The 24384-nt window shown below is 44.3% G+C and overlaps 1 long non-coding RNA gene across 1 annotated transcript in view; it reads right to left on the bottom strand.

The window, feature by feature from the left end:
• The window catches only part of LOC109435704 (uncharacterized), a 20922-nt gene extending 12291 nt beyond the window's left edge, over nucleotides 1-8631 (bottom strand). Inside the window, exons 1-3 of the long non-coding RNA XR_012490031.1 lie at nucleotides 8021-8631; nucleotides 6871-7058; nucleotides 6422-6561 (exon numbers count right to left, since the gene is read on the bottom strand). This is a non-coding gene — a long non-coding RNA (uncharacterized LOC109435704). The remainder of the gene's footprint in view (nucleotides 1-6421; nucleotides 6562-6870; nucleotides 7059-8020) is intronic.
• Nucleotides 8632-24384: the final 15753 nt, after the last annotated feature.

Genomic DNA, 24384 nt, shown 5'->3' on the forward strand with positions numbered 1-24384 from the left:
CAAGGAGTGAGATATTCCAACAAATAGAATACTATGTACTTAAAATAGACACAAAGTGCTCTTCAAGCTCCAAGGACAGTGACTGGCCAGGGACAGGCAGAGGGAGTCAGCCCCCGACCAGTCTTTAAGGAAGAGTACCCCAGACCACGGGCAGAAGGGCAGACTGAGGTGGGAACTGCGAAGGCAGAGTTCCCACACACTGATGGCTTACTGAGCTGGAGTTCCTCTCCTGAGCGCCTACTGTGAGACTCCAGGCCAGCTATTGGTAATGCCTCGGTACCTCAGATTCTTTACCTATAAAACGGGATTTATAACAATATACACTTCACAGGGCTCTTGCCAGGAGTCAATGAGCTAATTCATGTGTAAAACGTTCAGAAGCTGGTGGGTAAACAATAAACGTTAGCTGTTAGTAATGGTAGCAGTATCTCAGCCCACAATACCACACATTTTGAAAAATCTCATCTAATTTCTAAAACCTACGTCTTATTTCTCTCTATATCCCCAGAGCCTAGCCTGAGGCCGTGCACTCTGGTTGCCCGTAATAGGCACTGACCAGGCATCAGTGGACAGAATACCTTATTCCACCTGGATTACACCCTCAGTTCCTACAATTCTTTGGCTTCCTTTAGCTTCCTTCTCGTTTCCACCTCCTCCCTTACTCTGCTCCGGAGATGTTCATTCACTAATGGTGTTCTCTGGTCCCTTCCCTGGCAGGTGATCCAATGCTTCCTCTCTCTCTCCCCACAGCTATATTCTCAAACAGCCTCAGCGTCACTCATTCTGCAATTCATAAAGCGTGCAGGGAGGCTGAATTGCTAGACCATCGGCCTCAGACCTATTCGTGAGTAGAATCCTGTGGAAAAGAGAAAAGCAGGTAAGATGGTAGCGAGACTATAGCTCCACCTTTGAAGAAATCCTATAGACATATTTGTACAGTCAGCTAACATCTTACTGGGGTTTTGAGGGGCTCAGAAATTACTCAGGAGGAAAGGGTGGCGTGATAGGCAGGAAGCCCGGCTTTGTATTAATTTTTGCTTTGCAAACTTCAGGGTTTCTTTCCCCCACTAGTAAACATCCTCGTTTTCTTCCTAGAGCTGAGACTCAGAGAGGAAAAGAATATGAAGATCCAGAGACAGAACTGAGAAGTTACAAGACCACAGCTGGCCGCAGACTCTTAAGATGAAGGAGGAATGTCAGACGCAGAGCTCATTCAAATCACAACTCTAGAAAGTGCCCTCTGCCCTGAACAGCAGTGTTGGGCTGGAACGTGATCCTGGGCTCCCCGAGACTGGGGATTACTGGTGGAACATTAACTAGCTATCCAGAAGCAGAAGGAAATGGAGCCCGCTGAAGTGTCTCTCCCTACCCATTCTCCCAAAATTCCTCTGAGAAGACAATTCAAGGCTATGTTCCCTAGCCCTAGGCTTTGATGGTTCTTTTCCGAGAAAAAATAAAAAAGGTGGAAGAGGGGATCACATAGCAGAAATGGGACACTGGCAAGACTGCACTAAAAACATAGTTCAAGCGTGCTTTGTTTAAGGTCAAAGTCTTGTGAAGCATGCGTCTCCCTCCACTGCCTGGGCGCTCTCCGATCATGAGCTTTGCCCCATAATGGAGCCCTAGCTGAACTCAGGTTAGAACAAGAAAGAAAAAGGGGAACTGGGAACAAGAGACAAATGAATACAAGCAGAGTGACACGTTCCCTGAAATACTTCCTTATAATAATGCTATTATAAGGAAGTGAAACTGTTCTTGTAGGGCTCAGATAGGTTTTGAGAACAACGCTACATAAGTAACCAAAATATTTTTGGTAATGACAGAACTTTTGGAATATATATATGTGTAGCCACCTTGGCAACTACTTGTAAGGTGTCCATATTTATCTAGATATGATATATTTATAAAAGGAATCCTATAACTCATGTTTCATAATTGTTGTCTTAACTTTCAGAAGAACCAGGAACAGGTTGATACTACCAGGAATTTGAGGAGAAAGGTAAGAGCAGGAAAAAAACAAAAGTATTTATGGTGGCAGAGACGTGTGGAGAAGAAAAAAAAAGAGCCAAAGAGAAGAGTAATATGAAAGAAACAATAAATTCCTATCATAAATATGGACATGAAAGCAGTGATTTAATTATGTCTAAAATCAGCTTAGTAGGCCAACTCTCCCAACTGAAGCTTTCCTGGGTAACGCTGTCAGCCAGCCCTATGCTGTCCAGGGGTGGGCTGGAGAGGGAGTGGAAATGGGCAGGAACAAACATTAATCTCCCACTTCCATTTAAACCTGAGAAGGACTTTATCACCCTCCACAAAAGAATTAGACTTTGCACCTTTGTTGGCTATTGTACACTAGACAGAGACATTTGATCAATGTCAATTCTTCAAAGAATCAGCTGTGAAACTTGCCTACCACTAAATGAAAGAGCAAGAGTTATTCGTGCTTCATGTATGTGTCCATGAGCTTATTCTCTAACACAACCTCTGTTCTTAAGAATCCTAAGACCGCCACATGACCCAGCAATCCAAGAGAAATGAAAACATATGTCCACACAAGAACTTGGGCACAGGGCGGACGGGTGGTTCAGTTGGTTAGAGCGCGAGCTCTGGGCAACGGGGCTGCCGGTTCGATTCCCACATGGGCCAGCGAGCTGCGCCCTCCGCAACTAGAATGAAGTCAACAAGCTGCCGCTCAGCTCCCAGGTGGCCAGATGGCTCAGTTGGTTGGAGTGCTGCCTCTCAACCATAAGGTTGCCAGTTGGACTCCTCGACTCCCGCAAGGGATGGTGGGCTGCACCCCCTGCAACTAACAATAGCAACTGGACCTGGAGCTGAGCTGCACCCTATAAGACTAAGATTGAAAGGACAACAACTTGATTTGGAAAAGTCCTGGAAGTACACAGTGTTCCCTAGTAAAGTCCTGTTCCCCTTCCCCAATAAAAATAAAAAATAAAAAGAAAAAGAACTTGGGCACAAATGTTCTTAAGAAATATTATTTGTAATAGCCAAAAAGTGGAAACAACCCAAATGTTGGGAATGAATAGACAAAATGGGGTGTACAATGGAATATTATTTGTCAATAAAAAGATATGAACATCATCAACAAGACAAATAGTAACAAGTGTTGGAGAGGCTGTGGAGAAAAAGGAACCCTCATACACTGTTGGTGGGAATGCAGACTGGTGCAGCCGCTATGGAAGGCAGTGTGGAGGTTCCTCAAAAAATTAAGAGTCGAATTACCATATGACCCAGCAATCCCTCTCCTGGATATCTACCAAAAAAATCTGAAAACATTTATCCATAAAGACACAAGTGCTCCAATGTTCATTGCAGCTTTATATATGGTGGCCAAGATATGGAAACAACCAAAAGGTCCTTCGACAGATGGACAGATAAAGAAGTGGTGGTGTAGGGCCAGCCCGGTGGCTCAGGCGGTTAGAGCTCCGTGCTCCTAACTCCGAAGGCTGCTAGTTCGATTCCCACATGGGCCAGTGGGCTCTCAACCACAAGGTTGCCAGTTCAATTCCTCAAGTCCCGCAAGGGATGGTGGGCTCTGCCCCCTGCAACTAAGATTGAACACGGCACCTTGAGCTGAGCTGCCGCTGAGCTCCAGGATGGCTCAGTTGGTTGGAGCGTGTCCTCTCAACCACAAGGTTGCCGGTTCGACTCCCGCAAGGGATGGTGGGCTGTGCCCCCTACAACTAGCAATGGCAACTGGACCTGGAGCTGAGCTGCGCCCTCCACAACTAAGACTGAAAGAACAACAACTTGAAGCTGAACAGAACCCTCCACAACTAAGATTGAAAGGACAACAATTTGACCATTGTTCCCCAATAAAAGTCCTGTTCCCCTTCCCCAATAAAATCTTTAAAAAAACAAAACAAAAAACTTATTTAAAAAAAAAAAAAAAAGAAGTGGTGGTGTATATATACAAAATGGAATACTATTCGGCCATAAGAAAAGATGAAATAGTACCATTTGTGACAACATAGATGGATCTTGAGATTATAATGCTAAGCGAAATAAGTCAGACAGAAAAAGTAGAGAACCATATGATTTCACTGATATGTGGGATATAAAACTGAAAACAAAAAAAAAACAAGACAAACAAATGAAAAAACAAAGAATCTTAGACTCAGACAACAGTTTAGGGGTTACCAGAGGGTAAGGGGGGGCACTGTAGAAGAGGGTAAATGGGGTCTAACATACGGTGATGGAAAGAGAACTGACTCTGGGTGGTGAACACATAATGTGATTGTAATGCAGGGACTCAGCTCCCGCTCCCTGCACAAGAACGCAGGATATGGTGAGGCCACCGAAAAGGAACACCCACGGAGCCATAGATAGGGGAGTCATATCACTATATTCTCGTTGGCGGCTGGGTTGGCGACACAGGAAGCAGGAGCCACACGATTTGCAATCTGCCGTCCGATCTCCACCAACCACCCTTGCTAGCCGCAATCCACACTTGCTAGCATAGCCACAGCAGTTATATCAGTGGCCAATGGCTAACTGGTTATAGCTGACGGCCAACTAGCCACAGCTGATGACCCTCTACTACCCGAGCCAGCACCTTTCCACGTGAGGTCGAGAGCCTGGAAACTGCTCTCTGGGAGTCCGTCCCTACAGTGAGATATAGATGATGTAATACAGAATTGTACACCTGAAATCTATGTAACTTTACTAACAATTGTCACCCCAATAAACTTTAATTACAAAAAATATATATGAAGTACTGATACATGATACAACATGGATGAATCTTGAAAACATTTTGCTAAGTGAAAGAAGCCAGACACAAGGACCACATGTTGTATAATTCCATTTATATGAAGTGTCCAGAAGAGGCAAAGTCAAGAGACAGAAAGTAAATGAGTGGTTTCCCAGGGGCTGGAGAGAGGAGGTGTGGGGGCGGGACGGCAAGGAGGAGGGATTGCTAATGAGGAGGGCTCTGTATTAGCTACACTATCCCAGAAGACCATTAAGACCCATACCCAGTTTGTAAAACTGCAAAAATATGAACTTTTGCTTTAATTAAAAAAATTAAAAAATGAAAACTGACATCAAGGCCTTGGACCTCATTTCTGTTCTCTCCCTACCAGCTCTGTACCACTTGTTCAATTGGTTTAATAAGAAATATGTTCAAAGTAACTATGGTAAATCATTCACTGACATCACAAATATTCACTGAACATCTATTATGTGACAGGTAGTTTTCTAGGCCCCAGGAATTCAACAATGAGACACAGAGTCCCTAATTATAGGATGCTTACAATACCGTCACCAGGTGGTCTCAAGGGAACATGCATGGTAAGTGTTGCAAAAGTGGTACGTGCTGGTACTTCAGGAGCATAATCTGAAGTTGGTATGTCAGTGTCAGGTTGCAGAAGAAGTAATATATTAACCAAGGCCTGAAGGACACTAAAATTGATAGGAAAATAAGAGGCATGACAGGAGTATTCTAGGCAAGCAGAATAAGCACAAAGGCCCAGATGCCAAGAGAAAGCAGGGGTATTTAAGGAATTAAAGTGGTTTGGTGTGACTAGAGCATAAAGTGCAAGAATTGGGGTGGGATGGGGGCAGGACTGGCACAGATGAAGGTGGAGAAGACTGAGGTCTTTTACATTTGTAACATGTCCCAAAAAACTTGGGAGCCATGCTGAAGAGAACAAAGTACATCCTGAGGACACAGATTAAAGGACTTGAATAATGGAAAAAGAAATGATCAGAGTTTTGTTGTCTAAGACCACTGTAGGTGCACTGCGGACAGTCACTGCGAGGGAGCATGCAATGAGACTGGAAGCAAGGAAGAAAGTCAGACAGAAGAGTTGCAGTGATCTAGAGAAGGAAATAATGGTGGCCTGAAGTAGTAGTATGAGTAAACTTGGAAAAAGGAGTACACAGGTGAGGGATATACTTAGGAGGTAGCATTGTCGAGACTGAGCAACTGACTAGGTCAGGGAATGATGAAGGGATGAGTCAAGGATGCTGGCCAGGTTTCTGGCATAGATCACTGTGGAGTACCAGCCACTAAAGCAATATATCTATATCTATACACATCTATATAGATATATGTATAGGTATAGGTATGTAGACATAGATATAGATTTTTTTTCTTAAAGACTCAGGTTTGGAGGTCAGATAAATCCAGTTTGGGACATGTTACATATTCGAAAGCAGATATCCAACAGAGTTGAGATATACAACTCAAGAGAGATTGATTATACTTGAGGTCACAGAGGGCCTGGTGAGTATATATAGAAAGAGACAAGGGCATAGGACAGAACCCTAGAGACCACTGACATTTATGGAATGGACACATCAGAGAAGGTGGCAAAGAAAACTAAAAAGGACCGGCCAGACTGGTGGGAAGCTACCAAAGGGAGGGCCACACCAGCAGCTCGAGTGAAGCAGTGCTCACCGGTTGCAATGTTCTGACATCAGGTAAAACAAAGGTGAGAAGGGTTTCTGTGTGCTGCGGGCTGACTTCACCATTGCAGACCTTGGTTAGAGGAGGTTGGGTTGCAACAGGGTGGGGGAGGTTCAGTCAACTCCATGATACTGCGGAGTGGATGGGAGAGATATTGATGAAAAACAACGCTTTTAGTAATTTCGTCTCTAAAAAGGAAGAGAGTGATAGAGTAGTGATAGAGTAGAAGTCAGCAAGAGACTTTTTAACATGTGAAAGACCTAAGTATATTTAAATATTAAAATAGATGCAGAGTTTGTAGTTTCATATTATAATCATGATCTTCCCCCCTTAAGTCCTCCCTCCTTCTCACAGGAAACATGGGAGGGACAATCTATCTTTTAATGTGCTTGGTGTTTAGTATTTTAAGCCAGAGCAGGTTCCCTGCAGACTTGACTTACCAACATCTTCTCAAATGGGTTGCCTCTAATATCGCCATTAAAATCTGCTCGCCTTTCAGGTTTTTCCTTTATGGCCGCACATATTATAAAACTACTGATTTTCAGGCGGTGGCCGGTTAGCTCAGTTGGTTAGAGCGTGGTGCCGATCCTAGCACCAGGGTTGCTGATTCGATTCCCCGCATGGCCCACTGTGAGGAAAAAACAAAAAACACACAAAAAAACTACTGATTTTCTTATCATCTTTAAAACAGTCTACGTTCTTCTAAAATGGGCTTTCAAAACCATAGTATTTGCTAACTTATAAAGATCCAATAGAGACATGCAAATGTTGCCCCCCCTCTCTCGTCTGTATTAGCAGAGAATCTCCATTGCTACCTCTGTGAGAGGGTTTATTTGTTTTTACAGAAGCTGTGGTTTCAACGATGAAAAGGGGAAGAATCTGTCAAAGTGCATAGAAGATGCTGACCCTAAGACTAACTCCTGGGAAGGCTATCTCGCCTGCCTGTTGGGCAATTACTCAAAGATATCACCCTCACTCTGCCTAAAATTTTCACCCCACTTTATTAAACGACTTGATATTTCATCCAATTCATTTAACAAATGATTCTGAGGGTAGACAGCTTTCAACTATACACGAATCACTTGAATAGTCAGACTGCCTTCCCCCCACAAACTACTTCCTCTCTACCACACTAAGTTGGGAACCTTGATGGCGTAGGGTTGGAAAGAGGACTCAAAAGCAAGGACAATTTGGGCCTTAAGTGAGGAACAGAGTGGGCCTAGGTCAGGTATTACAGAGGAGGCCTAATGGAAGTATCAAAGTCCTATGTGCCTAAAATCTTGGAAAAGGGAGAAGAGTTCGGATGAAAAGCATTCAGGAGATGAAAAGGCATCAAAGGTAAGCATCGTTTTTAACGTGCGCCTCATGTTAGTCCAGTTCCAGGAAAGACAGATAAAACTCTTCCTTTCTCTAGAATATTTCTAAAAATCTAGAACATAAGTGTTTTAGTCAGGGTTCTCCAAAGAAGCAGAACCAATAAGATGAATAGATGATAGATAGATGATAGATGATAGATAGATAGATAGATAGATAGATAGATAGATAGATAGATGATAGATATAAAAAAAGATTTATAAGGAATTGGCTCACATGGTCATAGAGGCTGACAAGTCCCAGGGTGTGCAGGGTGAGTCAGCAAGCGAGAGACCCAAGAGACCCAACGGTACAGTTCTAGTCCGAAGGCCAGAAGGCTCAAGAGGAGCCAATATTTCAGGTGAAGTCTGAAGGCAGGAAAAGCTGATGTCCCAGTTCCCAGGCAGTCAGGCAGGAGGAATTCTCTTTTATTCAGAGGAGGGTCAAGGGTTTTTGTTTTATTCAAGCTTCAATTGATTGGATGAGGTCCACCCACATTAGAGAGAGCAATCTGCTTTACAAGGTCTACTAATTTAAATGCTAATCTCATCCCAAAATACCCAGCATAATGTTTAACCAAATATCTGGGCACGCTATGACCCAGTCAAGTTGACACATAAAATTAACTATCACACTAAGTTAGTAATACAGTTCAGCCACAACTTTCATTCAACATTTACAAGGCCCTGTGCTATGGAATACACATGGCTAAACTATATCCCTTCCTTCTAGTGGGAATAAGAATGATAACCCATATATAACTCTAGCAGATAGCATGAAGTACCATGACAGGGTCTAAAAGTTGAGCTGTTCAGGATAGAGAGAAACTATTTCTTTTACATGGTTTCATGAAAAGAATGTAGCATTTCAGCAGGGAAATGCAGGATGATGATAATGGACATTCCTAATGAAGAGGGCATTCCTAATGAAGAAAAAAAAAACAAAAAGACAAATAATCAGAAAAACATGGTGAGCATCTAATACAACTGTAGTTGAAAGAGTATGAGGGTAAATGAAAGTCATTTGTTTAATGGTAAATGGTAAAGGAAACCCAGAGCTTCCCAATGGCCCCCACAGGACTTTCTAAGAACCTACAACCTTTGGCCGAGAACCCTTCTGAAATTGTTCAGTTCAACTGCTAAATATTTCTGAGTAGTAACTCTATTCCCATTCTGCGAACTTCTCCCATCTCCTAGAGTTCCTCTCCTTCTCAAGCTTTCAATATGCCCAATTACCCCTGTTAGGGTCTAGATTTAAAAGGCTCCTGAAGGGGAATCAGACCCTAATCAACATTTACAACATATTTCATGAAACATACTTCAAGTCCAAATAATGAATTTCAAATTCATGAAACAAATATCTATCATCACTTACCATGTATCAGGCACTGTGATACGTCCTGGGAATACAAAAATAAATAAAAATACATTTCCTCCCCTGAAGGAAATCCCTGTCTACTTTGCAACAAAGACTTGTCACAAAATGGAGAATGTCTTTGGCGACATCTTGAGAAGAGTCATGCACAATGTATCTTCAAGGTCAGTTCTAACCTGGAAAGCAATTTTGCCTGGTATGTGACCACAGGAAAAAGGGTACCCACCTTACTTTCAAATCAGTGTTTAGTAGGTGCCAGCACAAGCCACAGCAGTGGAATTAACCAACATGTACCGAGCATCTCCACGTGTCAGGCATTGTGTTAGACTTGAGAGATACAAAGAAAAATGAGGTGGCATTTCTTACATGCTGCCTGTTTGCCAAGTATGAGACACACTCCATAAGAATAGAAAGGAGTATCCTAGAGAAGAAAACAGCAATCACAGCTAACTCAAGCTATCATGTTCCTGGGGTTTCCCTCAGTTTTAGCTCATCTTCCTCTAACTCATTGATTCTATTTGTTCTCCACTTTGATAGAGTGATTTCCTAAAGCACAAATCTAATCATGCCAATGCCCTGCCTACAATCTAGAGGCAGCTCTCCATCACCTCAAGGATAAAATCCTGTTGACCTTAAACAAATAGACAGCCAGATATTTCTCCAGCAAAATTGGTTCACTCAGGAAAAACAAAGAATTGCAATTCAGAACATGTAGTCTAATGGTGAACCACATGCAAGTCCAGAGAACAAAGGAGAGGAACATTCTTTTATAGAGGAAAGGGAAAGTTGAGAGGCACTGTTGTAAATAGAGAGTCCATTGGTGGAAACTGGCAGTTCAAAGTGTAGTGGCTTGTCATTGGCTGAGTTGTAATAGTCTTTCATTGGCTGAGTGGTTGCAGGGCAAGGAGAAGACCCTCCTTCTTCCTGCTGGAGTAGTAGAGTAGAAAAACATCTTCCTGTTGAAGATGCAAAGTACATCTCTTCCTGTTTGGGATAAATAATGATGAGTGGTTGGGTATGAAAGTTCCCCGAGGCCCTCCCAACTCCAATTTAAGTGAGGTTTCTGTTTAATCTTTACAATCCAAACTTCTTCACCCAGCATGCCAGGCTCTTCATAATCTGTTCCCTGCGTATGTACCATCCCTCTGTATGCTCTGTTAAAACATACTCAACTATATACAGTACTGCCTCACATCACTGACTTTTCAAAGTTCCCTCTGTCTGGAAGTTCTTCCCTCTTCCTTTAGCATTTTGCTCTAAATTCTAAGAGAGAGAGAGAGAGAGAGAGAGAGAGAGAGAGAGAGAGAGAAAAAGGCCTTCCCTGACTGGTCTCAGCCCCTCCACCGTCATCCCAGGATGCATTAGGAAACCCTCCTCTGTGATCCTATTACGCCCCATCTGTCCCTCAATCACAACACTGTTCTGTAGTTGTCTGTTTACTTGACGGTCTTTCACCAGACTATGAACTTCTTAAGGGCCATTAAACCCTTAGTTTTTATGCCCATTAGTATACCCAGTGCCTAATATAATGCTTAGTATCTAGTAGGCATTCAGGAAACTAAATATGTATTAAGGGAATGAATGAATGAATAGAATCAAATATTTACTGGAATCCATGTGTGAGACACATGGAAAAGTCTTCGATTTAATAACTGTTTACTGGGTACCTGTAAATAGTATCTTGCCACACAGTATAAAAATCAGAAACAATGACACAGTTCCTATCCTTAAGTTACTTTCAGAGGAGCGTGACAAATTAAATATGTACTCAGATAAAGAACAAGGCATAAAGACAACACAATCAGTGCTATTTGCTGTGGCGTGGCCATGGCTACCACCATCTATTTCTAGAGTTGCTCTTCCAACCCCCCTAGTTATAGTGGCGAGGTAAGAATGAATCTTTTCTATTCAGTTCAACCAAGACTGACTGATTTTCAATGGGAACTAACAACAAGAATAAGAAAAAATACAAAAGAATTTTTTTAAAGCCAGCACTTTTCAGCCAAGGGATAACTGAAGCCTAACCAGAGAATTCTCATTGGATACCATGTGCCTAAGTCTGAACTTCCTTGGACAACAGATACGGCTCCTTAGGCCCCTAACCGGCTCCCCAAAGGGTTGGTAGGTTCCATCTTCCCACGGTTTTCCTCATGTCCACTCTTACCAAAAAAATAGAAAATAGCTTCTTTTCCTATTTGAAAATCACTCACCCAAATTCATATACTTCCAATGGGCGTATAGATAACTCTTAACAAGTTTTGGGAAAACAATTTGGCAATATTTAATAACAGCCCAAGTAAGTCCTTCAACCAAATTATCTATTCACTTTCAGAAATATAGCCTAGGGAAATAACTAGAAATATGAAACTAACTTAATGCAAAAAAATGTTTATCATAGTAATACTTAAAAGAGGAAAAAAATAGAAATAACCCCGATGTCTAACAATAGGAAAATTATTATATTGTTATTAATCATCCATTAACATAATGTTATACAGTCATTTCAAATGTTTTTAATTTTAATAATATGAGAAAATTCATAACAAGTGAAAAAATCAGTATATAAAGTTATATACACAGTATGATCTCAATAAGTAGCAAATGGGCAAAGAAAAATGTCTAAACACATCTATATCTCCAGGTGGTTTGATTAAGGAAATCTTTTCCTCTAATTGACAGAATTTCTATAATAAGCTTGTATTGTTTTTACAATCAGCAAAAATATATTTTTCTTCAATATATGCCCTCTTGTGAACCTCAAATTAGTGGAGCACCTGATTCATCCTGGGAACTTCATAAACGTGCTGCATTCATGTTTATTGAACTCAAGGGAAAGTTAACTGCACTGAGAATGAGGAGGCCAGATTTGAGAGGCTCTGAGAAATTCCAGCCTCTCCTCATCCCTAAGATGGAGGCAGCACCTGCTTAGCCTCCCTCAGGAGACTCTAGAAGCCAATGAGATAATGCCTGTGAGACTATTTTGTTAATGGGAAAACTCTACACTATAGCTAAAGACAAACAATAAGGAACTATTGCTATTCTTGCCCTTCTGGATTTATTGTAGAAGAAGAAGCACATAAACCTGAAGTCCACTGACGAATCACCCCTTTCCCAGAACAGTTTACCAGTTTCCCCACTTCTCCAGGTACCCCAAGAGTGCGTGTCTCCTGGGGAGGTATGTTACAGAACTCAAATTTTTATAGAGTCACAGTGTCAAAGTACCTAAAATATACAGTAAAGACCTTCCCCACCTACACCTGAAGTCTCTTACAAGATGCAATAAGAAGCTTCGTGCCTGATATTGCACCGGCTTCCTAAATAATACTTCTAACTCCAATGTCTCCCTTCCAACCGATTCTGCACTTTATCATCAAAATAATCTTCCTGTATCGTGGAATCACAGACTCTTTAGGTAGAAAAACTCCTTCACAATCACATGGTACAAACTCCTTACTTTAAAGATGAGGGATCCAAGGCCCAGGGGTGTTAAAAGAATAAGTAACCGAATCAAGGTCATAATGTTAATGTCATTTCCTCAAGAACCTTCAGATAATTTCCAAACTGCTTAGCGTAGCATTCAAACCCCTTCACAAACTAGCCCCAAACTACCCACGGACCCTCATCTCACGCTAATCTTCCCCCACAAACCCTGGGTTCCAATCTAACTGGTTTCCGTGCCTTTGCAAGGTTTAACTTGTTCGGGACGACCTCCCTGACCAGCTCAGCTCTGGGGCAGGTCTCCTCCCTCTGAACCACCTGAGCTACCAAAGCTCTCCCTGTCCCTCACACTTGTTGGCCTGTGTATGTTACTTGCAGTCCTGACATTGTGATTTATGTGTTTACCTGTCTTATTACCTCTCCCTCACTAGACTATATCCTCCTTAAAGGCGAGGGGGGGTGTTTTATGTTTCTCCACATTCCCTAGCTGCACCTACACATGACTGAGAACACTTCCTGAACACCCAGAGTATGGAAGTCGTTGTTCTAGGTTATTTCATTTGATCCTCAATTTTCTCACAAGTGAGAAAACTGATGCTCAGAGAAGATGAATAAACAGCCGAGGTCATGCAACTAAAAAATGGCAGAGCCATGCTGGGAATCCAGGTCCCTCAGCATGCAAAAGCCTTAGCCCTAAGCCATGCCACCTCCAACCCAACCAGTGCCTCTGCGTGGGGCAGGTGTGCCGGAACTGCTCGCTGCTGACCAAGCCATCCCCAGGGCCAGGCGAAGGCCAAGGTACACACGACAAGGAAACAGGACAAGCCTGATACTCCCCTCTGAAGCCCACATCTGGGTTTGCCTGAGTCCCTCCAGGGTCTCCTTGGCTTCCTGGCATTAACCCCTCACCTGTCCACTTTAGGCAGCAGACTCACTGTGTTCCACAGGTAGGAGCCCTGACCAAATAGGTATGACGTCAGGAAATGAAACGCCAAATTCTTCAGGAGCTGAGCCAGGAAAGTGATTCTTGAGCAACTGGCTTGCTGGAAGGGAGCCCCTCCCTATGACAATCAGTTCCAGCTCCTGTGTGTTCCTTTCCGGGCCTGTCAGGCGACTTTGGGATTGCAGGCACAAGACTTTTGCCAATAAGCCCCCTCTAACAGAGCTCAGTTGGAAGAAGCCCTGACGCTGCAAATCCCAGGTCAGTAGGAGGGCCCGTGTCTGATGCGGGCCTGACCCGCGGCCACATCTGCCACATGCCCACATGGGAGCAGGCTTCTCAGCTCTGGTGGTAACAGCTACCATTTATTGAGTGCTTACTATGTGCCAAGCACCATACCTGGTGCTTTAAATATTTATCCTTTGTTAATATTCTGTGAACTACACCGTCCAGTTCAGCAGTTAAGGACGCAGACTCTGGGGTCTCTACCACTTAACTTGAGTCTGCTCCTTAACTTCTCTGTGCCTCAATTTCTTCATCTGAAAAACGACCATTACGCTAATATTTAAATCCTAGAAGTGTTATGAGGATTAACTGAATTAATAAGTACAAAGTGCTCAATATATATTAGCTATTATTATAACTATTATGTGGCATCTCCATTTTACAGGGGTAGCAACTGAGTCTTAGAGAGCTTAAGTCACTTGCCAAGGTCACACATTAATAAAAGACAAAGAGTGGATTAAAATCCAGGTCTTGTTTACCTGACTCAAAAGGCACATGGACTCCTGACACATGCCAGTGCTTAAGCCTCTCTCTCTCTCTCTCTCTCTCTCTCTCTCTCTCTCTCTCTCTCTTTCTCTCTCTCTCTCTAACTGTACTTAGGGAGCAGCTGGGCTGGTGAAAGACCTACAATAGGACCCAGGGTAGAATTAAGTTCCCAGGATCATTCTGGAGAGTAGAAATGTACAGGGCCCAAAGCCAACCCTAAGAATGTGGGGTCTGAAAAAATCTCACTCACCCTACTCCCAGTTATTTTACACAAGTGATATCAGGCTAAAATAAATATCAAAGGCAGTATAGAAAAAGAAAAAGACGTCTCAAAAGGGCATCACAAAGCTTTAGCAGGATGAGTTTTCAGTGGAGCGGGGACGTCCCACCTGAGTTGACTGGTACCTCAGCATGGTAAAGGGATACTAGCTTAGTATGGGAGCCTCAGAGAAATGTTTGACACCAGTTGGTCTGAGCATTTTTGTGCATCTGTCCTGCTACCCCACCCTTAGCTACTGCCCAACCTCCTGGTCTGAATGGAGTGAAGTAAGTTCCCTAGAGACAGTTGTGCAAGGCCAGAAATTGTCCGGCCTTCTCACTGTTAAGGTTCTTAAGAGCAGCTAACAAATCTTTCCAGGCCCCAAGGGATATATGCTTGTTCTCCATCTCTGGGGATGCTTGAGGGCATGCTCTCAAATCTTGAGGAGCTGAGAGACAAGCTAAGGGACAATTGGAGTCACCGTCCCACCCTGTTACCTATCACGGCATTTTCTAAAGAGCCCGGTTTCCTACTTCCTGGTCACTGTGCTCCTAAAAGGAGGGTCAGAAAGCGCACATGTCTGACGCCTGCCCACTCACTCTGCTCCATCAGCCACTGCAGAGTTTGACGTTGCCTGTCTGGTTCTGAGGGTCCCCACAGCCTTACCATTTCGACAGAGTTGGGTACTGAGGGAATTAGGCTCAGAAAGCCTTGTTCAAGAAAAGACTGCATATTAGCTCCTGAGGACCGGGGCTGAATTTCATTTATCTTTGAAAATTCAGCACCTGGCAGCTGGTAGGTAAGTGACAGTATCAGTGAAATTCAATTGTTTTTTAAAGTCGGGATGTCTAAATATTAGTTAGAAACAAGCCACAAATTTGACCTGTTTCCTGCTTGTCAACTTGTCTCTAATCTTCCCAGAAAAGGATGATGAACTGTGCACAGCAGCTCTCAAATCCCCTGGGTCCTGCTCACAAATCCAAGGGTGGAGATGGCTCAATAATCAACAATCAGACTGTTCAAGAAGGTCTGGTGTTTCATCCTCCACCTCCCCACACCCTCGCACGTTACACAGCCAAGCATAAAACAAGGTGAATTTCAGACCGGATTAAGGAAATTTCTAACATCTTTCTAATCAGGTCTCTGACAACACAAGTAACCAGTATAATTGCGTAAAAAGTAGAAACATAAAGAGAACAAATGCAGCTCCTAAATCACTTCCTCTTGGCATCCACTGCCATGGACCCCACGCTGTCACCCACACGCACACCCAGGTACATGCAATACACTCACGCACATTCACAGCACCCACTCTATACTCTAAGTGACAGCAACATACGAGACATTCAGACATCACACGATACACATATGTGTTATGCAGGCCCCTAGACAATATTAAGAATATAACCCCACCCTTCATCTTCCATGAATGCAGGGCGCAGGCACATGTGTCTCTGCGTTTGTGTGTTGTGTCAGTTTTTATGGAGAAAGAGGAAAACATGAAACAGAGACCCTGAGGCTGTGAAAACAATTTCCTGCTATTTGTTTCAGGAAACCACAGGCAGGAAACAGCCAGGAAAGTTATCAACATAATGATAGCCTGCTCCGGAACTGAATGTAATGCCCAGGGCTAGGTTGTGGAGGAGGTGGGAGAACAGGAAGTCCTATCACACCAGCACACGAGCCGTCTGTGCAAGGATAGGGAGCTTACCAACCAGGCCCTCGTGGCCCAGGGCCCAGGGGCTCCTGGCTGAGACCCCTCCCCACACCCACAGCGGGCATCTTCAGGCCACTGAAACAGAGCTGTGCAAGAGGAGGCACAAATAGAACTCACAACCTGCTCATGTGGGGGGAGGCAGGCACATGAGACAGAAAAAAAGGGGCTGCACTCAGGGCTCTGCCACACCTGCCCCGTCTCCCTGCTCATCATAGACTCAGAACTGGAGAGCAAAAAAGGAACATGAAAGATTACCTCACCCAAATCCCACAATTTGCAGATAAGAAAACTCAAGTCCAGAGTGGGCTAGTGACTTTCTCATGTAACAGGATCTCACTTAACTGACACAGAACGAGATCCCCTCACGCCCAGCCCAGAACGCACCCCCACCTCTGGATCTCCCCGAGGTCAGTGTGAACATCCCCCAAGTGAACTGTATAAACTCTCCACTGTCCTCCCTCAAGGTAGGGGGTGTAACTGGATCAGACCTCCAGACTTGCTAATGGATGAGAGAAAGTTTCCGATTTCCTCCTGTTTGTCTGCATTGCCTGGCACAAAGCTTTAGGGGGACTGACCCTATATTTCAGAAAAGATTTGGACACAGCAGATCCTGGGTGATGGGATTTCCAGGCTGTGACTCCACTGTCCCCACCACTGCTCCCAGCATGGCCCTGCTCTTGAAGAGACCAAATGAGGCAGCTGAACTTCATGGAAGCTCCATCTCCACGTCAGAATGTGGCTGCACCTGAGAAACCACAGCGGACAGGCTCCCTCCCAGTGCACACCCCCTACTGAGTCACAAATCGCACCCAGGCTCACCTGGCCGCCTCCACCCAGGTGGTAAGTCTCTGTCCCACCCAGGTGGTAAGCTACCCAGGGGACAAGCACAGAAGTGAAACTCACCCCTGGGGAGGAGTGGGCGGGGTGAGGGTATGAGAGGAGAGAAGCAAATGAAGGGTGAAAGGAAAGTGTGAATAAAAGACACTGACTCAAAATGCCTCCTCTAGTATAAATGTCAGCATGATCTCATCCATTCTCAGAATGGAGCTCACCCCTCTTTCTATGAAAGAAAGCAAGGAGAGACCCCATTGTCGATTTCACAGAGGGACAGACCCAAACTGTGGGCCACTGCATTCCAGAACATCCAGCCTCAACTCAGTAAGTCACAAATATCAGTGTAATAAAGATGGTCTGAGGACCGCTCTGTCACTTCCCCACTGGTCTGCTGGGTTAGGTTAGGGGCACATGCTATAAAGTCTCCCAGGAGACCTGACTTCAAATTCTGGCTCTAGCACAATTGCTGCAAGGAGCTGGGCCAATAACTACACCTGAGTCCTGTCATCTGTAAAATGGGGCTAATAAAAGTACGCACCTCTTATGCGGCTGTGATCAAATGAGGTAAACCAGTTATTTAAAGTGTTTAGCATACTGCCTGGCAGGTAGTAAGCATGCAATATTTGTTGGTTTCAGTTGTTCTATTAGTAAGCAATTAGCTGTACTAGTTGTCAGTTGTACTATAATTAGTAAGCCTGCCATATTTGTTGCCTATTAGTATTTTTATGGACTACGTTATAAAACTCATTATTCCCAAGAAATTGATAGGTCAGGCAATTTTTAAGCTATTGGGAGCCATGCAAAGACATATCTAGACCTAGTAGCCTAGCTACGAGCTTGCTCCTTCTAAGTGACCTCTTCCCTTTGCCCTCCAAGTCCACCCCTACCCCTTCTGCCCCAGGGATGTCATGTTCTCAACAAAACTTTAAATTTACATTGTGCGTTTATGTTTCATAATGAGTGTTAAGGTGTTTTATAGTGTATGTATCTTGGTTGCCTGCTCTTCTCTATTAAGTTTCTCCAAAAGTCCCTCCTTCCCTTCTCCCCTTTCCTCCTCTCCCCTCATGTCTTCTCAGCCCTCACTTCCCCATTTTCCAAAAGACCTACAGGCAGTCAATATGTGAGACCCCAGGCTAAGAATATCCACCTGGCCAAAACCCTGAAAAGTCACTCTGATCAACAGAGGAAAGGTTGATGATGAGTAGAACTCGGCCCTGTGCCTTCTGACAAGGAAACTAGGCCAAGCAGATGGCACAGACACAGGCTCTGGGCCCGCTCGCAGTTCCCGTGTCGGCCTCCTCCACGCCCTGGCACCAGCCCAGCCTCCTTCTAGAGCTTCTTCCTACTGCTCACCCAGTATTTCCACCTGGATCGTCCATAGGCATCTTACTAAACATCCAAAACTGAATTTAGCACCGGATGGTGGATCCGTGGGCCCTTGAAGAGATGATATAGGTTCCAATGAAGGAGAGAAGAAAGAAAATGCATGGCCAGGCCATTCAAGCTCCAGGGCTTGAGTTCATCTCGTCCAATCTCCTCATTTTGCAGCCGGCAAGGCTAAGGCCTAGAGAAACAAGGCTACCGATTCAGGGGCAGAGCTTAGTCACCAGCATCAGGTCCCCCGGCCCACAACTCTGCCTTTTCTGCCAACAGGCACAGACGACTCTCCCAAGCTCAATGGGATTCCCACAACCTTCCCCTCTCCCTGGACACTATTTAGGACTCCTATTCCACCCCACAAGCCTGCAGATTCCAAGGTGACCTGGAAGGAACAGAACAGGAAGGCGTGAGCTTTGGCACCAGTTCAGGGTGGAACTCTTGGGGCCAAACACAAGGGCCTTTGACTATAGGAAAAAATAGATCCATTGTCTTGGTGGGTGGAACCAAACCATAGCAGGAGCAAGGAAACCAGTTTTGTGCCCAGAGATCAAGACGTGGCCCTAAAATATCAGGGTGGAGAAGGGGAAGAGAGAAAGAAACACATACTTTAAGAAAATAGAGGCAATTACAACAGTTCTTACTCACCCCTGGGTTTTGGGTTTTGTTTTTGTTTTGTTTTTTCCTCACATAGTGCTCTGTGTGACCTCTGAGTCCCCTGGCTCTAGGAGGGCCAGGAAAGGGCACAGCTCCCTAGAGGGTGGAAGAATCAAGATGAGACTTAGGTGGCTCCATTATAAGACTATTAGTAGAGAAAAGAGCCACTCTATCATTTCCCTAATGGGTAAAAGAAAAAAACCAAAGCAAAACAACAACAAAAACTCACAGCTATATATCCACCTCTCAAGAAAGAAATCAAACCCTCCTACAAAATACAGGATTGGTGAAGATTCCACGTATGAATTATTTGAGGGTATCCTCCTTGATCCATTCCATAAAGTTATCAGACAGAATCCTGAAACCCAGTGGATCCCCAAACCAGACCACAAGCACAGGGAGACGTGAGGCCTGACATCTGCAGGCCGCAAAAGCCGTGGCCTTGGAAAGGGCCACAGGTTCCACCATACTGTTTATTGGTGGTTCTCAGTGTCCATCTTGGAGAATGCACAATACTCTCCAGCTCCACCCTTACCGCTAATATGAGTAATGATGGTAAAATTCTTACCTAATAAACAATTTAGGACAGTCATGTCTGCTTAAAAGTATTCTTTAATTTGTTAAAACTAGTGGTCTGCAGATTGTTTTCATGAATGCGTTGTCAAATTATGAAAGTTAAAGTGCAATAATGTTTGAAGACTAAATGATGGTCTATCTTGTTTCTCACACGATAAATGCTTTTTTTCTTTATCTTATTAGGGAGTTCATATGTCAGTGTTTAAAATGCTGTTTGGTATAACAGGTGTAAAATAAATTCTGTGAAAGGCGTGCAGAACTAGCCATGTAGATTTGTTGGTGCTTATGATGAAACCTACAACTTTCCTCGGGTAATGCCATGCTCTGCTGGTTTACTCTCAAGGGGCTGTTTTTGGAGTTCAGCAAGGACAAACATTTTAAATTGAATTTTGCTTGAAAATGTGAAGGGTATCCTAATCCGTTCTCATGACCATATGCAGGAAAATGAAAGTTGACTAGGGAGTACACATTTTTAGACTTAACCCAATACTCTATTTATAAAACTGCTGCTTCTGAAAAGAGAAAAATTTAAAACAATGCCACCATTATTTGGGAAACTGAATAATCCTGTTGCAAGAGGCTTCTCTTACAAGTAAAACAAAGCCTGGTTAACCTAAACCAAATTGGCTTGGTCTCCACAGGACCCCTGAAGTTCACGTAAAAGTCAGAGACTCCTGGTTCAATCCCATGACTCCACAGGGTCTGTAGAATACTGAATTTCATGCAAAGTAGCCAGTAGTGGTAATTACACTCATATATATTGAAATCAATGGAAATTGAACATAAGGTAAATGAGAAGGGAATTACTAGCTTTAAGGTTTGTTATAATGTTAATTTATGACCATTATGAAACCGCTAGCCACCTTAGGGAAAAAATATGATTGGCTTTATAGTACTTCATTGCTTAGTCCAATCAGTCTTAGAAGCCATCTGGGTCAACCCACTTTATCCATTATTCCCATAAGGCTACTGACAAAAGCCATGTAACTGGTGTCAATACATGTTCATGTTTCCAATCCAACCTTAAAAAAAAAAAAAAAAAGAAAGGAATCCCTGGGCCACAATAGGGAATTCCATTAGCAAGATAAATGCTATTTGCAAGACATCCCCTGAAACCTGTTGTTTAGGCTTGGCTTTCAGCAAAACCATCTAACTCTAGGACACATTCCAGACCCACAGGGAAAATAACTGTGACAGAAGCCACATACCTTCTGCGAATTTCTGCTGTTGAATTAAGATATTTTCCAGAGTGTTGTTCATACGTTACTGCTACCCAATCTTTCTACTCCTGGAAGTTAAGCCTCCCCCTTGGCCTTCCAGGAGTATGCCTAGAAAATGCCCCCCACCCTCGATGACCAGGGTGGCACCTTTGCTTATTCCCATAATTATAATAGCTGACACTTACTCACTATGTGCCAGGTACTAACCTAAAGGTTTTATATGTAGCTATAGTCTTCACACACACACACAATGCCATGAGTGTTATGTGGGGGCAGAGCCAGGCGTGCAGTTTCCAGGCTCTCGGCCTCATGTGGAAAGGTGCTGGCTCAGGTAGTAAATGGCCATCAACTGTGATCGGATGGCCATCAGCTGTGGCTAGTTGGCCGTCAGCTGTGACCAGTGAGCCATTGGCCACTAATATAACTGCTGTAGCTACGCTAGCAGAAAATGGGGGCTAGCAAGAAGATGGTGGCTGAGCTAGCAAGAGTGGATTGCAGTTAGCAAGTGAGGTTGGCAGAGACAAATAGACGGCGGGTTGCAGATCGTGTGGCTCCTGCTTCCCGTGTCTCCAACCCAGCTGTCAGCGAGATTGTAGTGATATGACTCCCCTACCTATGGCTCCGTGGGTGTTCCTTTTTGGCCTCACCACATCCTGCATTCTTATGTGGGGAGCGGGAGCAGAGACCCCGCAGGCCGCCTCACACAACAAATGGTGAAGCGAGCAGGGTCCCCCGCACGACAGTTATCCCATTTTAACACATTTTTAAAAACACAGAGAAGTTAAATAATTTACGCATCACACAATTCCATAATTTAACCTCATCTCTCACCCAAAAAATGTTAATAATTTAATCTGGGCAGAGGATACCCTAAGATTTCTGAGGTCTCTTGAATGAAATCCACCTTCCGGAATGATTTCTGCCCCCTCCATTTTCAGGACTTGACAGTCAGTGTTTTGTTTCTGTCTTGCCTGTCCCTTCTGCACCTGTGCCCTAACACCACGCTCACAACTGCATACCCCTTCATCAAAGCTTTTTTGAACTGCATAATTGCTTTTATGAGCCTCAATATCTTTGGTGAAGAAATACGTCAGGTTCCCGGTACCCATGAAGTCATTCTCACTGAATTGTCAATTATTTGCATAGCCATTCTCTGGCCATAAAAGGGGTGCATTGGGGAAAGAAAGCATCATGAGAAGGAAACAGGAAGAGGGAGAGTCCCTGGAATGGTCACAAAGGGGAAAGGGGAGGAGATACCAAACCAGAAACAGTCATAAAACACACCCAGAGTTTGTGGACTTTAAAAGAGACAGTCCCACCTGTCTCTTTCTATGCCTGTTGGCACCTGACTTCCTTCTCAGCCTGCCCCTCCTGGCCTTGTGTTCTGAGATCAGTTCTAGAAGCCTGGCACTTGGGGCCAAACCACCTAACCCAGTAGTGAGCTTTGTGGGTGGATGGAGGTAACACAAAAGGAAGTAAGGTGTTTAGTTCATAAGGGACCTGATTCACCTATGTACACACCACTTGGGAAGAACATGGATTTTTTTGGAGGGTTATTGTGCAGGACTCATAGTTTAAGGAGTTTTACTAAGGCGTCATATTTTCTCAGTGCCATCTGACTGAGAGCAAAGGGGTGGGTCGGGCGGCATCACAGCTTTCTCCCATTTAGACTCATTGTCCCTCGGTTCTCCCTCTATTGGGTTACATTCCTCTATCCATAGGTCAGCCATTTACTGAGTTGGTTTCCAGGAAAAAGATCTCAGTTGAATTCCTTAAAGCCCCAAGCACTCAATTCAGTTGAGTATTTAATTGTGCTGACCAAACACAAATATCTTTTAAAGCTGCAAAAGAAACTTTTGATAAGAGCCTTTGCACCACCCACAATCCCTTTGGGGACCACTGAGTTACAAACAAGAGGAGGAAGAATCTCCTGTGGGCTGGGGACCTTTATGTTTGTTGGTACTTCATCTAACGCTCACAGTGACCCCTTGCAGTAGGTACTATTATCCCTGTTTTGCAAATGAGAAACCAAAACTCCAAGAAGTCAATTAACTTATCCCTTATGCAAGAACTGGTAAAAGGTGGAACCAGGATTCATGCTCACCTATTTCTGAATCTGAAGCTCATGTTTTCACTCTACACTATCTTACCTTCCAGATTTTAAAGAAAGGAATGATGGCCGCTTTAATGAAGAGACAGGATCTGAAATGGGCCTTAGAATGAAGAATAATTCAGGTGGCTGAGCAGGAAGGCAAGGGTGGTATAGGAAGAAGGAAAGGAATTAGAATAAACTCAGACATGAGAAATTAAATGAGGTTCAGATCACAGACCACGGGAGCAGATTCGGGCCGTGCTTCGGGGCTTTGAACGGCAGCCTAAGGAATATGACTCCTACAGATGACAGGAGTCACCGGAAAGCTTTGAGACAGTTAGAAATGTGACAAAACAGCACTTTCATGAAGATTACTTCAGAAGTATTGTGGGGACAGAGCCAGGAGTGCAGTTTCCAGGCTCTCGGCCTCACGTGGAAAGGTGCTGGCTCAGGTAGGAAATGCCATCAACTGTGATTGCATGGCCATCAGCTGTGGCTAGTTGGCCGTCAGCTGTAACCAGTGAGCTATTGGCCACTGATATAACTGCAGTGGCTACACCAGCAGCAAATGGGGGCTAGCAAGAAGATGGTGGCTGAGCTAGCAAGCGGCGGAGTGAGGGTTGTGGATCGTGTGGCTCCTGCTTCCTATGTCTCCCACCCAGCTGCCAGCAAGAATATAGTGGTATGACTCCCCTATCTATGGCTCTGTGGGTGTTCCTTTTTGGCCTCACCATGTCCTGCGTTCTTATGTGGGGAGCGGGACCAGAGACCCCGCATGGCACCCTGCGTGACACATGTTTTTCTTAACAACAATGCGTCCACTCCAAATAAATCAAGATCAAATAAACGAAGAGCTCAAGGTAACGCCAGTCCCATCTGTCCTTGTTCTGCTGTGTGAATGAAAAGCAGCAGCTAGTTAGGATGGTGTGGGGACAGAGCCCCAGAAAGTAGTTTACAGGCTCTCGGCCTCACGTGGAGGAGTGCTGGCTCGGGTAGTAGATGGCCGTCAGCTGTGGCTGATTGGCCGTCAGCTGTAGCCAGTTAGCCAATTAGCCGCTAATATAACTGCTGCGGCTACGGAGGAGAGGAGAGGAGGAGAAAGAATGGGGGCTAGCAAGAAGATGGCGGCTGGGCTGGCAAGCGTGGATGGCGGTTTGCGGACAGTGTGGATCCAGCCTCCAGTGAGAGTATAGTGCCGCCAGAGAGAATATAGTGGTATGACTCCCCTCCCTATGGCTCCGTGGGTGTTCCTTTTTGGCCTCACCATATCCTGCGTTCTTGTATGGGGAGCGGGAGCAGAGACCCCGCAGGCCTCCCTCCATGACAAATGGCGCAGCGAGCAGGGT

The sequence above is a fragment of the Rhinolophus sinicus genome, linkage group LG11 (genome assembly GCF_036562045.2).
Source record: "Rhinolophus sinicus isolate RSC01 linkage group LG11, ASM3656204v1, whole genome shotgun sequence".
In the NCBI taxonomy this organism is placed as follows: Eukaryota; Metazoa; Chordata; class Mammalia; order Chiroptera; family Rhinolophidae; genus Rhinolophus; species Rhinolophus sinicus.